Raw genomic sequence first — 16,414 nt, 5'->3', positions numbered from 1 at the left:
AAAGGAGCAGACTCAATGGACTGATCAGGAGAGCGAGCTCTGTTCTGGAGTGTACTCTGGGCCCCATAGAGAAAGTGAGGAAGAGAAAGATTTTAGCTAAGCTGACATCCATCGTGGACAACACCTCTCACCCCCTGCACGACACTGTGGGTCCCCGAGCAGCTCCTTCAGCAGCAGACTGATCAACCACGGTGTAAGAAGGAGAGGTACCGCAGGTTGTTCATCCTGGCCACTGTCGGACTCTACAGCACCTGCACTACCTGCTAATGTTGTAGTTTCTGTTCCCGTTTTCATTTACTCCACACACTCTGTCTATCTTTATTATCTGTATTTATTATTTCCATTACAAGTACTTACTTTTTCAATATTATTTATGGTCACAGATAAATATAATTTATATTAGGGTTACCTACTTTTGCAATATTACTTTAATTACATGTTCAATTTAATTGTAACGTCACTCACTTACACTGCAATATTGTTTTTTGCATTATGGCAACCGCACTTAACAATACCTTTATTTGACGCCACTTTACATCCAGCCATACCCTCTGCTCATTGTCTGTTGTTTGCCTGTTTGTTTGTGTGTTTACTTGTTTATTTGTTTGTTTTGCTTTTATTGTAGAAAATGCAGCTGTAATGAGGGAATTTCCCCACTGTGGAATGAATAAAGTATTATCTAATCTAATCTATTAACTTTGACTAAACTTCCCAGGGCCTAAGTCATTCATAGTACTTATTAAGGTCCCTACCAATGTGATATTGTACTTATGTAAATAAAACATATATAAGAAAAGGACTTCCAATGTGCCACTGAAAGAAAGAAAAGAAACAATTAAAATTTCCCGGAAATGCAAAGGGTGGATATTGAAGCTTGAGATACTTATTGATCACCAAATATGCAAAAAGAGCAGAAGACAAACATTCTTTTAGGGTAAGCTTTTTTGAAAGTTGCTTTCAAGTTTAGAAAGTGCTTAAATAGTGCCCGTTCCCCAACAAATGGAAAAAACAATGGACACAAGGTGGCCTGCAATGTCCTGTTGCCACCTCTGCCAGGCCAACCACCCGACTTTAGTCAAAATGCAAACATAAAGACTTTTAATTAGTATTTATTGCTTCCTCCATTACACCTACCCTGGACCCAAGTGGCAAAAGAGTCTTTTAAAGGGGCAATGAGAACACAAATTGTTACCTTACCTTTGCCAAGTTTATGGTATCCAATTGTTGTTAACTGGCTAAATCAACAATGGTTTGACTGGTTATTTCAAGTATAAAGTATAAATTGTCAATCCATTCTGTGTTACACCTTTAATCTTACTTCAGTCCAACCCATTTCTACGAATGTTTCTAATATTACCTGTTTACTTAAAAGTAGACTCTGTTTTGGAATAAAACAAAAATCAATCTATGAATTATTTTGACTTAATATTTCACTATAGACTTATTACAGAGTGGTATATGTCAAAGTTTAGTGAGGATGCTGTTTTTGAATCAGTTAAATTTTCTAATGGCGGCCCATAATCACACCTGCTGACCACTGGGTCAAATTTGACCCCCTCTGGGTTTACTGTTATTTAAATATAATTTTTTGGATACTTGAACTAATTCTGTATTAGACTTTTAAAAACAACTTAATTCAAACAAACTTGAGCGTAACCCTCCCAATGCTTTGTAGACTGCGTTTTAGTGAATTCCGATAGTAACACGTTATCCACATGGATAAAGTACTCTAGGAGCAGAGTGCCTGCATCCACCTGCGCCACTTAATTAACCTGATGAAGCCAATCTGACTCCAATAAACACCGGTTTATTGGACTTAATTAACCTATTGGGACAATAAATAAATAGCCCTACAATTCCTGATGACCTGTGTATTGCAACCAATCAATAGCATGGCAGATTTGGCATTGTCGCGCTAAACATAACGGAGGTGTGGCTGTCCCCCGTTGTACCGATCCCATTATCTTCTCCTGCGTGACGTCTCCCCTGCGCGCTCTGCTTGGCAGCCTGCACGGGACTCAGCGCCTGCTCAACCAGGTGAACTGAATTGGCCAATCAGAAGCTCTCACCCAGTTCAATCAACGCGTTATAAATACGCGCATCCGTGATTTGACTGGCGTGCGTTGGACTGATAGGGACGGCAGACGCATAGAAGCAACCACTGTGAGGAAGTGGGACTTTGATTGTGACGCGCTATCGGTAAACTCACATGGATTCTCATTTGGTTATTTATGTTTGGTATTTAATGGATTAAATGTGTTACTGTTGTGGGTAAAAGAAATTGTCACCGCACTAAATGGGAATCCACGTATATGAATTCTAAAAGACTAGGTGTGTGTGTGTGTGTGTGTGTGTGTGTGTGTGTGTGTGTGTGTGTGTGTGTGTGTGTGTGTGTGTGTGTGTGTGTGTGTGTGTGTGTGTGTGTGTGTGTGTGTGTGTGTGTGTGTGTGTGTGTGTGTGTGTGTGTGTGTGTGTGTGTGTGTGTGTGTGTGTGTGTGTGTGTGTGTGTGTGTGTGTGTGTGTGTGTGTGTGTACACTTGTTAAATAATACATTTACCGGATTTAAACTACCTAGTCTTCTAAGTTAAATGCCTTATCCTGTTGTAATGTTTACTTTGATCTGTGTGTCCTGTAGTAAGCACTTAACCTTATCCGTATTGGTAAAAATACCAGTTTTAATGTTTTTCATTTCTTTTGTTTAAAGGTTTTTTCACCTGTTCACATATTTACACTGGTACCCGTTTAACTCTTCTAAATAAAATAGACTTTCTGAGCAAAATCCGAAGTCTGGTCCTTCAAGTGTGGACACCTCACAGTTTAAAGAAACACTTGACAGTGAGAAACCGGCCTTGACCAGTGAAGGCTTCACAAAAGCCCACCACAAAGAGGGGGGATGATTACACCTGGGGGTCTGGAGGAAACCACATACCTGCCGTCAACCTGTCCATTCATCAGTCAAGAAAGCAACATGGCTGAGGCCAACTCACTCAACGAGCTGAAAACGGAGCGGACAACAGTAAAGACTTTTTTTTTTTTTCTTGCCAACAATATAATGAGAACCCATGGAGATGACTGTAAAGGAACTACAAGGTAACTTCAAAAGAATCATGGTAGAGGGCTCTTCTTGAGCGCATAGTTCCCGTCCACGGAAGATAAACTCGCCGTTTTTCGGAAGTGCTGACTTCTCTCATAAATTGTAAGCATTAAACCGTAATAAACATGCTCATGCCAAACATCATTTGAAAGCTTAAAGTCTCCTGATTCCATCGAGCCCACAAACTAAGCAATAAGGTGACTCACAACGGTGATAATCATGTTCTGAAGTAAAGAAACACAGAAAGATTTGAGTCTAATCGAGTGTGTGTTTCCTACCTGTCTCCTCGTGTCTTTACAACATCGAAAACACCCTAAGGTATTAGAATATCCAAGCCTTGTAATCCATAATTATCTGGTCCCTTCACAATCTTGTAGTTTCAGCCCAAGTTTTGACGTAGAGAAATCTAGATAGTGCATCGTTTCTATCGTGTGTATCTTTTTCCGTGGGCGGGCTACAGCGTTGCATTCTCTGGCTTGTGCAGATTGCAATGACCCTTGTTCCCAGCCAATAGCAACAGTGTATCTCAAGATACCCCCAAGCTAAGCAAATTAAATCTCACACTCCCCATTGGGCCCACGTGGGAAAGATTGACAGTGTAGCCCACAAATTAGAAGATAAGGTCATAAAACTGGCATCCCTGTGTAGCCAATAAGAAGACGAGTTGATTTATACCAAACATGAACTATTCAACAAAAACTATTCCTGTGATCTCTTACAGCTGTCTGAAGGCAAAAATATGGACTTCTGATGGCATTTAACCATTTCATAAAATTATGATTACTTATTTCTATAAATCTATGTATGTACTTCTTTCAGACATATCTGTGAGTGATGTGGATGTGTTTTTGTATTTAGCACTTTTTTGGCTTTTTTAGAAATAAATAAGACAAACGCACAGACATATCTGTAGAAATACATTCATATAAAATCCCTTTTATAAGTCATTTTTTCTGTTCTAAGTTGAGACATGTGGCTAGAGTACTATTTTAGTATATAGCCCCTATAATATGCTTACAGTAGTACTTTTTATTAATTTTTCAGATGATTTATTTGGACGGAAATAGAAATTCTGTGTTCTAACCTCTGTAGCTCTGTCAGTAAGGCCTAGTGTCACACTGCCACTAGAAACAACAAGTTGGGAGTGTTACCTTCCCAATGAACTCAGGGTCATCCCAGAGGGCCAAAGCATGTGGAAACAGCAGCACTTTTTTAAGGGTAAAATTTTAGGCGAGAAAAACATATTTTCAAGTGTTACTGAACAGGCTAAAGTGATGGATGTTAATGAGGAGACTGAGGCTGTTTACATTACGCAGTGCAAGGAGTCTGCATCAGAGTGCGCACCTGAGTTGAGCGACCAGCCGAGAGCCAACCTCAAAGACGGAGAAAGAGTGTGAGCAGAAGTGAAGCACCTAATCCAAGAGACACTATGGGCCTCATTTGGTGAAAGGGAACTGACCCTTCCTCTGAAAGCTGTCAGCTTAGTGTCAGAACGTCTCTTCCACTCAGCCTGACACACCCCTGGAGGCATATGATGTAATGCTCTACCATGTAGAGAGGCTGGTGCACAAAGCCAAAGAAACGCACCAGACCTGGAACCGTTGAGCTCCACTAGCGGAGAAGCAAGACTTTAATCGTCTCCTAACGGAGCTCGAAACCCTCTTTCCCACGCTCTTTAAACGCTATCTCACCTGTCCGTAATAGTGGCATGTTTGTTGGTGCCAGACGGGCTGTCTGAGTATTTCACAATTTGCTCAGTTACTGGAATTTTCATCCACAACCATTTCTAGGGTTTACAAAGACTGGTGTAAAAAGGAAAAAACATCCAGCATGCGGCAGTCCTGTGGGCGGAAATGCCTTGTTGGTGCTAATGGTCAGAGTAGAATTGGCCAAAGCTGATAGAAGAGCAACTTTGACTGAAATAACCACTCGTTACAACCGAGGTATGCAGCAAAGCATTTGTGAAGCCACAACACGTACAACCTTAAGGCGGATAGGCTACAACAGCAGAAGACCCTACCGGATACCACTCATCTCCACTACAAATAGGAAAAAGGGACTACAATTTGCAAGAGTTCTCCAAAATTGGACAGTTGAAGACTGGATAATGTTGCCTGGTCTGATGAGTCTCGATTTCTGCTGAGACATTCAGATAGTAGAGTCAGAATTTGTCGGAAAGAGAATTAAAACATTTCCAAAGAATGCTTTCAACACCTCGTAGAATTAAGGCAAAAGGGGTCTCAAACAGTATTAGTATGGTGTTCCTAATAATCCTATAGGTGAGTGTACAGCCATCATTCACATGTTAATGCCAGCTGTATTGGAAGGGGTCATGGGGTAGTCCTTATGTGACTGAAAGTGTGTCGGTTCATGATTAGGGCCTGTGTTGTATCAACATAATGTAGTCCCTCACCTGCGTTAATGCCAGCTGAAGAAGGGTCAGCGCTACCAACTGAGCTATCTGGGCGCCAATGGTTCATCCTTTGACTGGAAAAATTCTTCTATCTCGGCTCTCGCTTACATAGATTTGCAATTGTGGTGTTGTTGTTTTTTTTGGGGGGGGGGGGGTCTCAAAGGGGTCATGCCTGGGGTTTAATTCAATGTAGAAGTGCCACTGAATACAGGAAATGACGGCAAACTTTGAGCTAGCAAGCTACATGCTCAAATGGCTAATGTTCTATATCCTTGAAGTTCCACTTAAGGGATTGCTCGGGCCGCAAATATATGCATGTAGCCTACTGTGTTTTCGGTTTCCTTCCTCTTTCTTTGTGTTGCAGTTTTGAATTTGGATTGATTAGCATTATGGTTGACTGCTCCACAGATCTCTGCAGGGTAAATCCAGACAGCAAGGTCTATTTGTCCAATCTGAGTTTCTCGCCCACCGCTATTTTGCAGTGGCTCTGTGCAGAGTTTAGCACCGCCCATGACGATTCTGATTGGTTTAAAGGAATGCTATTAAACCGAAGCACGTTTTCCTCCCATCCCCAAATGTTATGTGGACTAGTCTCTGTACCGTTTTCAGATCAAAACTTAAATTTGTCAGAAGTCTGTCAGGGTTTTCCCAGGCTACCATCTGATAGGGTTTTTGCTTTCAGATGTTCATAAAGTGTATAAAACCGGTGTATATACTGTAAATAGTCATAAATCCTGCTATTGTGTTAATTATGAATGGAATTATAGTAAAAAAAATGATTTCCCCTTTTGTTTTTGGGAATCCCATAAAGGTCTGGACCCCCCCACCACTGGTCTCCACCTACTCCATCTGGAAAGTGTCCTGAGCTATAGTAATGGTTTGACACTAAAATAAATTGATATTAATTGACCAAAATTTCCAGTCACTAACATATGGTTTTTAATTTTCTGTCCACCTTCCATTTACAATATGTTTAAAATATATTGGGGGAAATAATTATGTGTTTGCTGATATTTTAGTGACTACAAATTTTATTACACAAAGTCAGGTGTTTTGCTGTTTTAGCTTCAAATATCTTGCTGTGAGCCCTGAAGCTATACAGGCATGTGTAGTCTGTGTTACCCCAATTGCTGTCAATCTGTAGCTTCACATATCAGAAGACTGCTTTTGGCTGGATTACAGTAAAAAAAAAAAATCCACTTCTATAGTAGTTTTTTTTTTTTTTATTAACATAATGATTAGACAGATAAAGATGATTCACCTTGCAATTCAAATGCAAAGTTTGATGCCAGAGGAATAGACATGATCACATGTTGCGCATCACATGTTTCCTGAGTATCTAAACCTCAATCTGGAGTTCTTTTAGTTGTGTCATCATCATCATGGTAAGTTGACTGAGAATCTCCTCCCCATGAGTAATGTCTTTTAGTTGCATCCTAATGTGAATCCTGAGGAACACACAGAACAAATGTTTGAAATAAAGTTTAAGGATCTGGTCAAATTTAAGACTGCACAAATAATTTAAACCAAAAAATACAATGTGGCCTGGAAACATATGACTGTTTACAGATAGAGAGAGGGTTATGACTTAAGAAGGGAATTCATTTTGAAATAGCAGTATGTGTGGACAAATCACAAAAGTTTATTTCAATTTGCAGTGTAGTCTTGTGGCGTGATCTTGACGACATGATCAAACAGTACAAATATAATGCAACTGTAAAAGAATTTCAAAAATGTACAAAAGACATATTTTTTAAAAATACTGAAGTGACAAAGGAGAATGTCAATCTCAATTTAAATGATGGTTGTTGTTTTTTTGTTCTTCTTTTTCTTAATGAGCAGGACGTAAACTGGAGTAGTACAGTGGGGCACGGATGTTCGGAATGTAACTAAGAAATGGCTGTCATCAGGAACCGTGGAAGTGAAAAGAAAGATATGGAAGACCAAGAAAAATAGACAGAACAGCTCGCAGGATTGTGAGAAAAGCAAGTCTAAACCCACGTTAGACTGCACGATCCATCCAGAAAGACCTGGCAGACACTGCAGTTGTGCTATACCATTCCACTTTAAAGAGATACTTGTACAAATACAGTCTTCATGGAAGGGTCATCACAAAAAAAAACTCTTCTACGTACTCGCCACAAAAATCTGCATTTGAAGTTTAAAAATGAACATATAGACAAGCCTGATGCATTGTGGAAACAAGTTCTGTGGACCGATGAGGTTAAAATAGAACTTTTTGGCCCGAATGAGCAAAGGTACTTTGGGGGAAGAAAGAGCACAGAATTGAATGAAAAGAACCTCTGTCCAACTGTTAAGCATGGGGGTGTATCCATAGACATATAAAGATTAGACAACGCATCGACCGCTACTGGCGCTGACGAGACGTGGGGCCACCATCTTGGACCCGTCACCCGCTCCGCTCAGTGTAATGTGTTTGGCAGGTGAAATGAGCTGTCAGCGCGTTTAGTTAATCAATCTCACTGAATACAAAACTGATTTTCATGTTTTTTTTGCTACAAAGGTCATACATGTAGCTATGAAACAGGACACATGGTTAGGCGTATTTAAATAGGAATTGTGAGCTTAACAGTAATAGAATATTCAGATATGATATAAATTCACCAGACGTCCGAGATCAAAACTTGGAACATAATCCCCAAAAAGGGGGAAAAACTGGGACATTTCCAGTTTGACTTTCAATCTGATTGAAAAACCTAATGTTTCTTTAAAAACAGAACAGGGACAGAGGTAGTTTTTTTCATCTGTATTTAAGTAAAGGAACGGACAACCAAAAATGTGGAATGTCCCCTAAATCCGATGACGCCTGGTCACCCTAGACCAGGGGTGTCCAAACTACGGCCCGCGGGCCAACTGCGGCCCCCCGGTCAGTTTTTATTGGCCCGCAGCAAATTCTGAAAATATAGTTGAATATGGCCCGCACATGGTGCTTGAACTCAACTCTGTTGCACTTCTCAGTTTTAACACTAGATGGAGCCAGTAACGGAAAAGGTGCTTCTCCATTTAACAAAATTAAGCAAAGAAAACAATTTACCACGAGTCACCAGAAATGGCAGCACCGAAGAAACGAAAGGTAGCAAGTGAGTGCAGAAAATTTCAAACACGGTGGGAAAATGACTATTTCTTTAAAGAAATCAACGGAAAGTGTGTCTGTTTGATTTGCAATGAAGATGTTGCCGTGATGAAGGAGCATAATGTCCGTCGGCACTATGAGATCAAGCATCAGAGCTACGCATCGTACACAGCTTCCGAAAGAGCAACAAAATTCAAGCTAATGGCAGCTAGCCTGCAAGTTCAACAACAGTTTTTTTTTTCGTGCTAACAAAATACAAGAAAATGCCACAGCAGCAAGCTATGAAGTGGCTAAACTTATTGCCCAGCATGGCAAACCGTTCTCAGACGGTGATTTCATAAAGCAGTGCCTCATCAAAGTCACAGAAGTAATGTGCCCGGAAAAAGTGCAGGATTTCAACAACGTGAGCTTATCCAGAAATACAGTGGTGCGGAGAATCAAGGACTTGTCAGCTAACCTAAAACTTCAGCTGAGAGACAAAGCTTGTGCTTTTGATTTTTTCTCGATAGCATGCGATGAGAGCACAGACGCCACAGACACACCGCACAGCTGTTAATTTTTTTGCGGGGAGTCGATGATAATTTTTGCTGTACGGAGGAGCTTCTTGATATGATGAGCCTAAAAGGCACAACGACGGGTGTAAATATTTTTGAAGCTGTGTCAGAGGCAGTTGAAAAGACGGGGCTTAAATGGGACAAGCTCTGTGGAGTAACAACGGATGGAGCTCCGGCCATGACGGGTGAGCGCAAAGGAATGGCATCCATGGTGTGCGCCGAGGTAAAAGAGAGCGGAGGTGAGGCTGTTAGGATGCACTGTATAATCCACCAAGAAGCACTGTGTGCCAAGACGGTCCAGCTGGGCGATGTGATGAACACTGTTGTAAAAACTGTCAACATAATTCGAGCTAGAGGACTGTACCACAGGGAATTTCAAGCTTTCTTATCTGATGTGGATGCTGAATACGGGGATGTACTCTACCACTCTGATGTGCGCTGGCTCAGCCGCGGCTCCGTGCTGCAGCGGTTTTATTCGCTGAGATCAGAAATCGACAAGTTTTTGAAAGAGAAGGGCCGACCTCTTTATGAACTGAGTGACCCTCTGTGGCTGGCAGACCTGGCATTTTTAGTTGATCTCACTCATCATCTGAATACACTGAACAAGAACCTACAAGGCAAAGAACAGTTGGTGTCACACCTGTATGCGCACATGAAAGCCTTCTGTGTAAAGCTCCGCCTGTTTGAGACAGAACTACGAAGCTTTAATGCTGCACACTTCCCTGCGCTGTCTGAAATCAAGTCTGCTTTTCCAAGGGCAGACCTTTCTGCTAAAAAGGAGAGATATGTGTCAGTGATTACATCTCTCGTGACAGAATTCAACCAGCGTTTTCAAGATTTTTCTGCCATTGAAAAACAAATAACGCTGTCCTCGACCCCCTTCCTGGTGGATGCAGAAGAAGTGGAAGAGAGTCTGCAGTTAGAACTGATTGAAATGCAATGTGATGATTCTCTGAAGACTCAACATCAGCTTCTCTCCCTCCCTGACTTCTATCAGAGTTTACATAATGCCAAGTTTCCTCTGATGAGACGCCACGCAAAAAGAATGTTGAGCCTTTTTGGCTAAACATACATATGTGAACAAACATTTTCTCTGTTAAATCAGAACAAAAGCAGACTGAGATCCAGAATGACTGATAGACATCTCTGTGAAGTCCTTCGTGTCTCAACCACCAAACTTTCTCCTGACATCCCAGCCATCCTTCAATCCAAAGGACAGCATCACTGCTCCCACTGAGAGCAATGTTCTTCACATTATAGGCGAGTTAGAAATACACACAGTAATCATGTGTCAATATGTCGCCTCTAGTGTGTGGCCCGAGCCTTTGCTTATATTTCTGTATTAGCCCTCACCAAAAAAACTTTGGACATCCCTGCCCTAGACCATAGACCATAGACCATATATTACCAGAGAGAGAGAGATGGACAGCTATCACAAATTCAGCCTGGGTACTGAGAACAATATCTCGGGGCTACAGGCTTCAATTTGTTGTTACCCCCCCTCGCTTCTCGGGCATACTCTGTACACAGGCCCGGGGGGAGTCAGCTCGCGTTCTACAGGAGGAAATTATCTTGCTGTTAGAAAGGAGAGCAATTTTTGTAGTGCCTCCCGAGCTGAGTTGGAACGGCTTTTACTCCAGGTATGTTTTGGTATGAGAACGGAATTTGCCCTATCCTGGACCTGCGGGCTCTGAACAAATAACTCTGAAAATAAAAATTCAGGATGCTCACTCATGCGTCTCTGCTTTGTCTGGTGCGCCAGGGCGACTGGTTCACATCTGTCGATCTGAGAAACGCGTAGTTCCATACTGCGATCTATCCTCCCCACAGGAAATATCTGAGGTTTGCTTTTTGGGGTGTCTGTTACGAGTATAGAGTGCTTCCCTTCGGTCTGTCTCTGAGCCCAAGGGTGTTTGTGAGGTGTACCGAAGCAGCTGTAGCCCCGTTAAGGCGGCAGGGTCTCCGTCTAGCTACATATCTAGACGATTGGCTCCTCACACACCATCTGACCAATCTGGGTTTTATAATAAACACAGAGAAGAGTGTGCTTTCCCCAGTGCAAAATATAATATTTCTGGGGCTATCTCTTGACTCAGTGTCCTTCACAGCCCGCCTGTTGGCGGAGAGGGTGAAGGCTATCGAGTCTTGTCTCGCGCATTTTCGACTACGGGGGTCCGTTGCTTTCAGAATATGTCTGAGGTTACTGGGACTGATGGCAGCGGCTATTCTGGTGATCCACTAGGCCGCCTGTTTACGAGGGATTTCCAGCGTTGTGTTGCCTCCCTCAGACTGGATCCTGTGCGCTATGGCGCTGGGAGGGTAACGGTTACTGTGGAGTGCGGAATGGCGCTGCACCGCTGGAGGTTTTTGGCTTTCTTTGCTCGGAAGGTGGTCACCACAGACGCGAACCTTTCGGGCTGGGGGGGAACACAGGAGGGCCGTTTTATGAGGCGTTTGGAGCGAGAGTCTCCGGCGCTCTCATATAAATTACCTCAAGCTCCTGGCAGTGTTTCTTGCCCTGAGGCATTTCCTGCCGCTTCTCAGCGGACACCATGTTCTTAGGAGAATGGACAACACGACAACGGTAGCCTATATAAACCGTCAGGGGACCTTGCGTTCCCGTCAGTTACACACGCTGGCACGCAGACTGATACTTTGGAGCAGCAGACACCTCCTGTCTCTGAGAGCGACACATGTCCACGGGGCTCTGAACCGCGGTGCGGATTTGCTGTCCAGGGGCACACCGCTGTACGGCAACTGGACTCTGCACCCAGCCATTCTGAGGCAGGTGTGGTTGTGCTATGGCCGGGCCGAAGTGGACCTGTTTGCTTCGAAAGACAATGCGCAATGTCCGCTGTTTTTCTCAATAAGCGATCCAGGCGCGCCTCTCGGCGTGGACGCGCTTGCGTGGGCGTCTGTTCTCCTGTACGCGTTCCCTCCTCTGGCTCTGATACCCCCAACTCTATCCAGGGTGAGAGAGCACTAGTCTGTACATAGTCTGGCGCTATGGGCTTGGCCCGTGAGTGGTGCAATTTACCCACCCTTTACGTCTATCTGTGGGTTTTACAAATATTTAAATAGCAATAAGGCAATTTCATCAGACTTTTTCGGAGGTAAACAACTCAATATAGTGTTTTCAAATTAGCCTGTTTTGTCATTTACTAAAAAACAAAAAACGTTTTGGACATAAAATGTTATTTTTTTATAGAGCAACAATGTGTTAAGATTTATAAAGTTCTGACCTCACAGCATATGCACTTGCAGGACGCAACATGTGCCCACAAACAGTCCGCTACTTACCTGCAACAAGTCTCCCTGTAGGTTTCCCTGTAGGAAATGATTTGAGTCCCCTCCTCTGTGTAATTGCCTGCTTCCTCCAATAGACGACTTCTTCTTAACATGACTGGAAAATGGTAGAAATCATCAACACCGAAATCATCACTGACACCCAGCCACACACTGTTTACTACATGTGGTTTATAGTGGGCAGACAGGCAAACCAATTGTGCATTTATGACTAAAGCATAAAACCTTAATCATGTAATCTACATTCCCCAAGGTTTTATAGACGTGGAGGCAATTTGTATCTGACCCCTGGGGACCTTCAGAGCTCATTGACCACAGCATTGCATTTCTCCAGTGTCTTCTCCACATTATGATCACGCATATATTCCCCCTTGAAATCCTTGTAGGTGTTTTTAATTTGAAGTTTTTTTTATAACAATTGTTGTTGTTCTAATTAACCTGGTTCCTTCTTTCAAACTATGCTGTTTTGGGTCTTTAAATTTTAAGGAATTGGGTCACCATACCCTCCCCTTAATATAATAATAAATTGAATTTGTATAGCCCTTTTCCCAGGCTCAAAGTTGCTTTACAGAGTAGAAACAGTAGATAAATATATATAAAAAAAGAAAACTAAGGATGGGCAGAACAGAAGAGATGGGTCTTCAGACGAGACTGAAAAATGGTGAGGGACTCAGAGATGCGGATCTCATGGGGGAGGGAGTTCTAGAAACTGGGAGCTGCCCTGGAAAAGGCGTTGTCCCCAAAACTGCGGAGCTTTGACTTGGGAACGTAGAGGAGACCGGCTGAGGTGGATCTGAGGGACCGTGAAGGTTGGTAGGGGGAGAGGAGGACAGTGAGGTATGACGGGGCAAGGTGGTGTATGGCTTTGTAGGTAAGGACCAGGATTTTGTATATATTCCGGTGAGAAATGGGAAGCCAGTTTAGCTGTTTTTGGGCCGGAGTGATGTGGTGCCAGGATGTGGAGCGGGTGATGAGTTGTGCGGCTGAGTTCTGAACCAGTTGGAGCCTTTTAATGGAGGTTTAGCTGATGCCGAGGATTAGTGAGTTGCAATAGTAAGTTGTGAGGAGATGAAGGCATGAATAAGTCTTTCAGCAGCACAGGGAGTGAGTGAGGGTCTGATTTTGGCAATATTTCAAAGGTGAAAGAACGAGGTTTTGATGACTTGACGGATGTGAGGCTCAAGGGAGAGGGTTGAATCAAAAATCACACCAAGGTTGCGGGCCTGGGGAGATGGGGAGATGAAGGTTCCGTCAATGGTGAGAGTGGGGTTATTGGCTTTGCTGAGAGTGGATTTGGAGCCTATGGGGATGAATTCTGTTTCATTGCTGTATAGTTTGAGGAAGTTGTGGTGCATCCAGGTTTTGATCGCTGACAGACAGGAGTTGATGTGGGAGGGGAGGGGGGGATTGTGGGGGGAGTTGTTGCTGAGGTAGATCTGGGTGTCATCGGCATAACAGTGAAAGTTCAGGTTGAAATGGTGGAGTATCTGATCAAGGGGGAGGATGTAGATGATGAAAAAGGGGGGGCCTAGTACTGGGCCTTGGGGAACGCCTTGGGTGACTGAGGCCATAGCAGAGGTGTGGTTATGAAGGGAGATGAAATGAAATCTGTCAGAAAGGTAGGAACGGAGCCAGGTGAGTGCAGTACCTTCGATACCAAGGTCTTTGAGTCTGGTGAGCAGCATGTCATGGCTCACAGTATCGAAGGCTGCACTCAGGTCAAGAAGAATAAGGATGTTGAGGGAACCGGTGTCAGCAGAAGTGAGTAGGTCGTTGAAGACTTTGAGCAGAGCAGTTTCTGTGCTTTGGAGGGGGCGAAAACCAGATTGGAAGGGTTCAAATTGGTTATTGGCAAGGAGATGAGTTTGTAATTGTGAGGCAACTATACGTTTGAGGGTTTTAGACAGGAAGGGGAAGTTGGATATAGGGCGGTAATTATTAAGGGAAGAAGGATCCAGACCAGGTTTTTTAAGGACTGGGTTGACAGCACCACTTTTGAAAGCAGAGGGGACAGTTCCAAGGGACAGAGAGGAGTTGAAGAGGTTAGTGAGGTAGGGGGAGAGGACGGGGAGGCATATCTTCAAGAGAGGAGTAGGTAGGGAGTCCAGTGAGCAGGTAGTGGGTTTGGAAGAGCTGATGAATTTAGAGATATCAGGGGTGGTGACCAGGTCAAACTTGGAGAGGAGGCAGTGTGGAGGAGGAGAAGGGAGGTCAGGCCAGATAGGGAGAGGAAGGTCCGTGGTAGGCACTGGAGTGTATACTGGGAGGTCAGATGCATGGTATGGAGACTGATAAATGGTCTTAGGTTTGTCTGCAAAAAAGTGAAGGAATGAGTTGCAGAGATCAGGAGAAGAGGTGGGTGGGTGTTGGTCCGAGGCTTGATGAGGTTATTCATTGTGGAGAAGAGGGTTCTGGAGTTATGACAGGGGTTGGTGAAGATGGAGGTGAGGTGGGCAGATTTGGCAGAAATGAGAGCCTCTTTGTAGGCAGTGAGGTGGAGTTTATAGGCTTCATGGTGGACTGTGAGAGATGATTTTTTTGTCAGGCGTTCGAGTTGGCGGCAAGTTTGTTTCATTGCAGGTAAGTACCAGGGTGACGAGGTGTTAAAGGTAAATATGGTAAATATGTGTAATGTTAACCACCCCCCCAATGGTTAAGTGAAATCTACACCTTTGGTCATGGTTTTGGTTTAAATACATAGCGTTATATTTTAACATGCCTTTTAGTTCCAGGCATTAAATAGTAGTCATTCTAGGCATATATGTATCTGATTATTTGTAAAAGTGGCTTTTTGGATGCTGACAACAACATCGCTGAGTTTTCTACCTTTATGCCTGCAACATAAAATAATTTGACAGCCTGATATGTGTTTCCCCTCTGTCTATTTAGTCTCAGAGGTCCAATCTAAAATGCCTTTAAGACTAAAGATAAACATTATGGTTTTAAATTGGAGACAATGTCATGTTTTAGCTACATCATAAAATGCACAATACTATCCAAGCTCCTCTGCGCCACTATTATATTGTCAGTAGGAACAATAGAAAAATGTAATTAATCGCAGCTAGGAAATACAATTGCTGGTAACTAGCCAAGACTACATGAAGTTTGACAATAGGAGACAGAGAATGTGCACCAGAGCTGGTTCTAGCCCTTTCGTTGCCCTAGGTGAGATTGAGTTTTGTACCACCCCGTATGTAAGTTAGATGGCACCAAGGCCTAGTGTTTTCTTTCCAGATTTGTGTTTATGGTGACTTATGATATGGAGGTCTGGGGGTCCACCCCTGAAGCTTTTGAGCATTAAATACTTAATTTCCTGCATTCTGTTGGATTTTCATGCCCCTATTTCTACCTTTTTCTGAATCAATTTATGTAAAGGGAAACATAGATTACAATCCAAATATAAAAACATAATGGGATATATCGCAGTAAGGCTCTCATCCCGCTTTTGTGTCTTTTGTTGGGAAAGTAACCTCCTTAAATGTGCACATGACAATTATTCACCTGAATGACACATTAATTCATTCTAATTTGTAAAAAGACCAAACTGGACTGATACATTTCAGATGTGTTTGAGCAAGATTTCTGCTCATGTTCAAAACTTTGTGCACATTCAAAATATATCTCATCTGTGTTCTCTGAGATTTGGAGGAGTCGAGATGTTTTGAGAAGATTACAAATACATCCGAAAATGCTTCTTATCTTTATTCACCTTAAGTGAATGTAGCCTTGGCCAGGTGGGGTTGATGTCATCAGGTGGTACCCATCGTTCATTGGGTGTTTCGACCCTTAACCACAACACCCTCCCGATGGTGGGTCGGCAGTGGTGGCCGAGTCACTGCCCATCTTCCCCTCCTGGCTTCCAGCTCAACTCCTCCCTCCTATTCCATAACCAGCAAGAGGCTTTTTCCGCTGCCTCCCCCATCCTGCGAGCTGCTGCCTTTTTCTCTTTCCCT

At 43.1% G+C, this 16,414-nt stretch overlaps 1 protein-coding gene across 2 annotated transcripts in view; it reads left to right on the top strand.

Moving 5' to 3' along the window:
- The first annotated feature begins 1,246 nt into the window (after window positions 1-1,246).
- Window positions 1,247-16,414, top strand: part of l3mbtl2 (L3MBTL histone methyl-lysine binding protein 2) — a 29,053-nt gene continuing 13,885 nt past the window's right edge. For both annotated transcript variants that reach the window (XM_034859742.1, XM_034859741.1), the window contains exons 1-2: window positions 1,247-1,258; window positions 5,251-5,254. The gene's annotated coding sequence lies outside the window, so the exon portion shown is untranslated. The remainder of the gene's footprint in view (window positions 1,259-5,250; window positions 5,255-16,414) is intronic.

Source organism: Etheostoma cragini, chromosome 21 (genome assembly GCF_013103735.1).
Source record: "Etheostoma cragini isolate CJK2018 chromosome 21, CSU_Ecrag_1.0, whole genome shotgun sequence".
Classification (NCBI taxonomy): domain Eukaryota; kingdom Metazoa; phylum Chordata; class Actinopteri; order Perciformes; family Percidae; genus Etheostoma; species Etheostoma cragini.
This window is presented reverse-complemented; position numbering and strand designations above follow the sequence as displayed.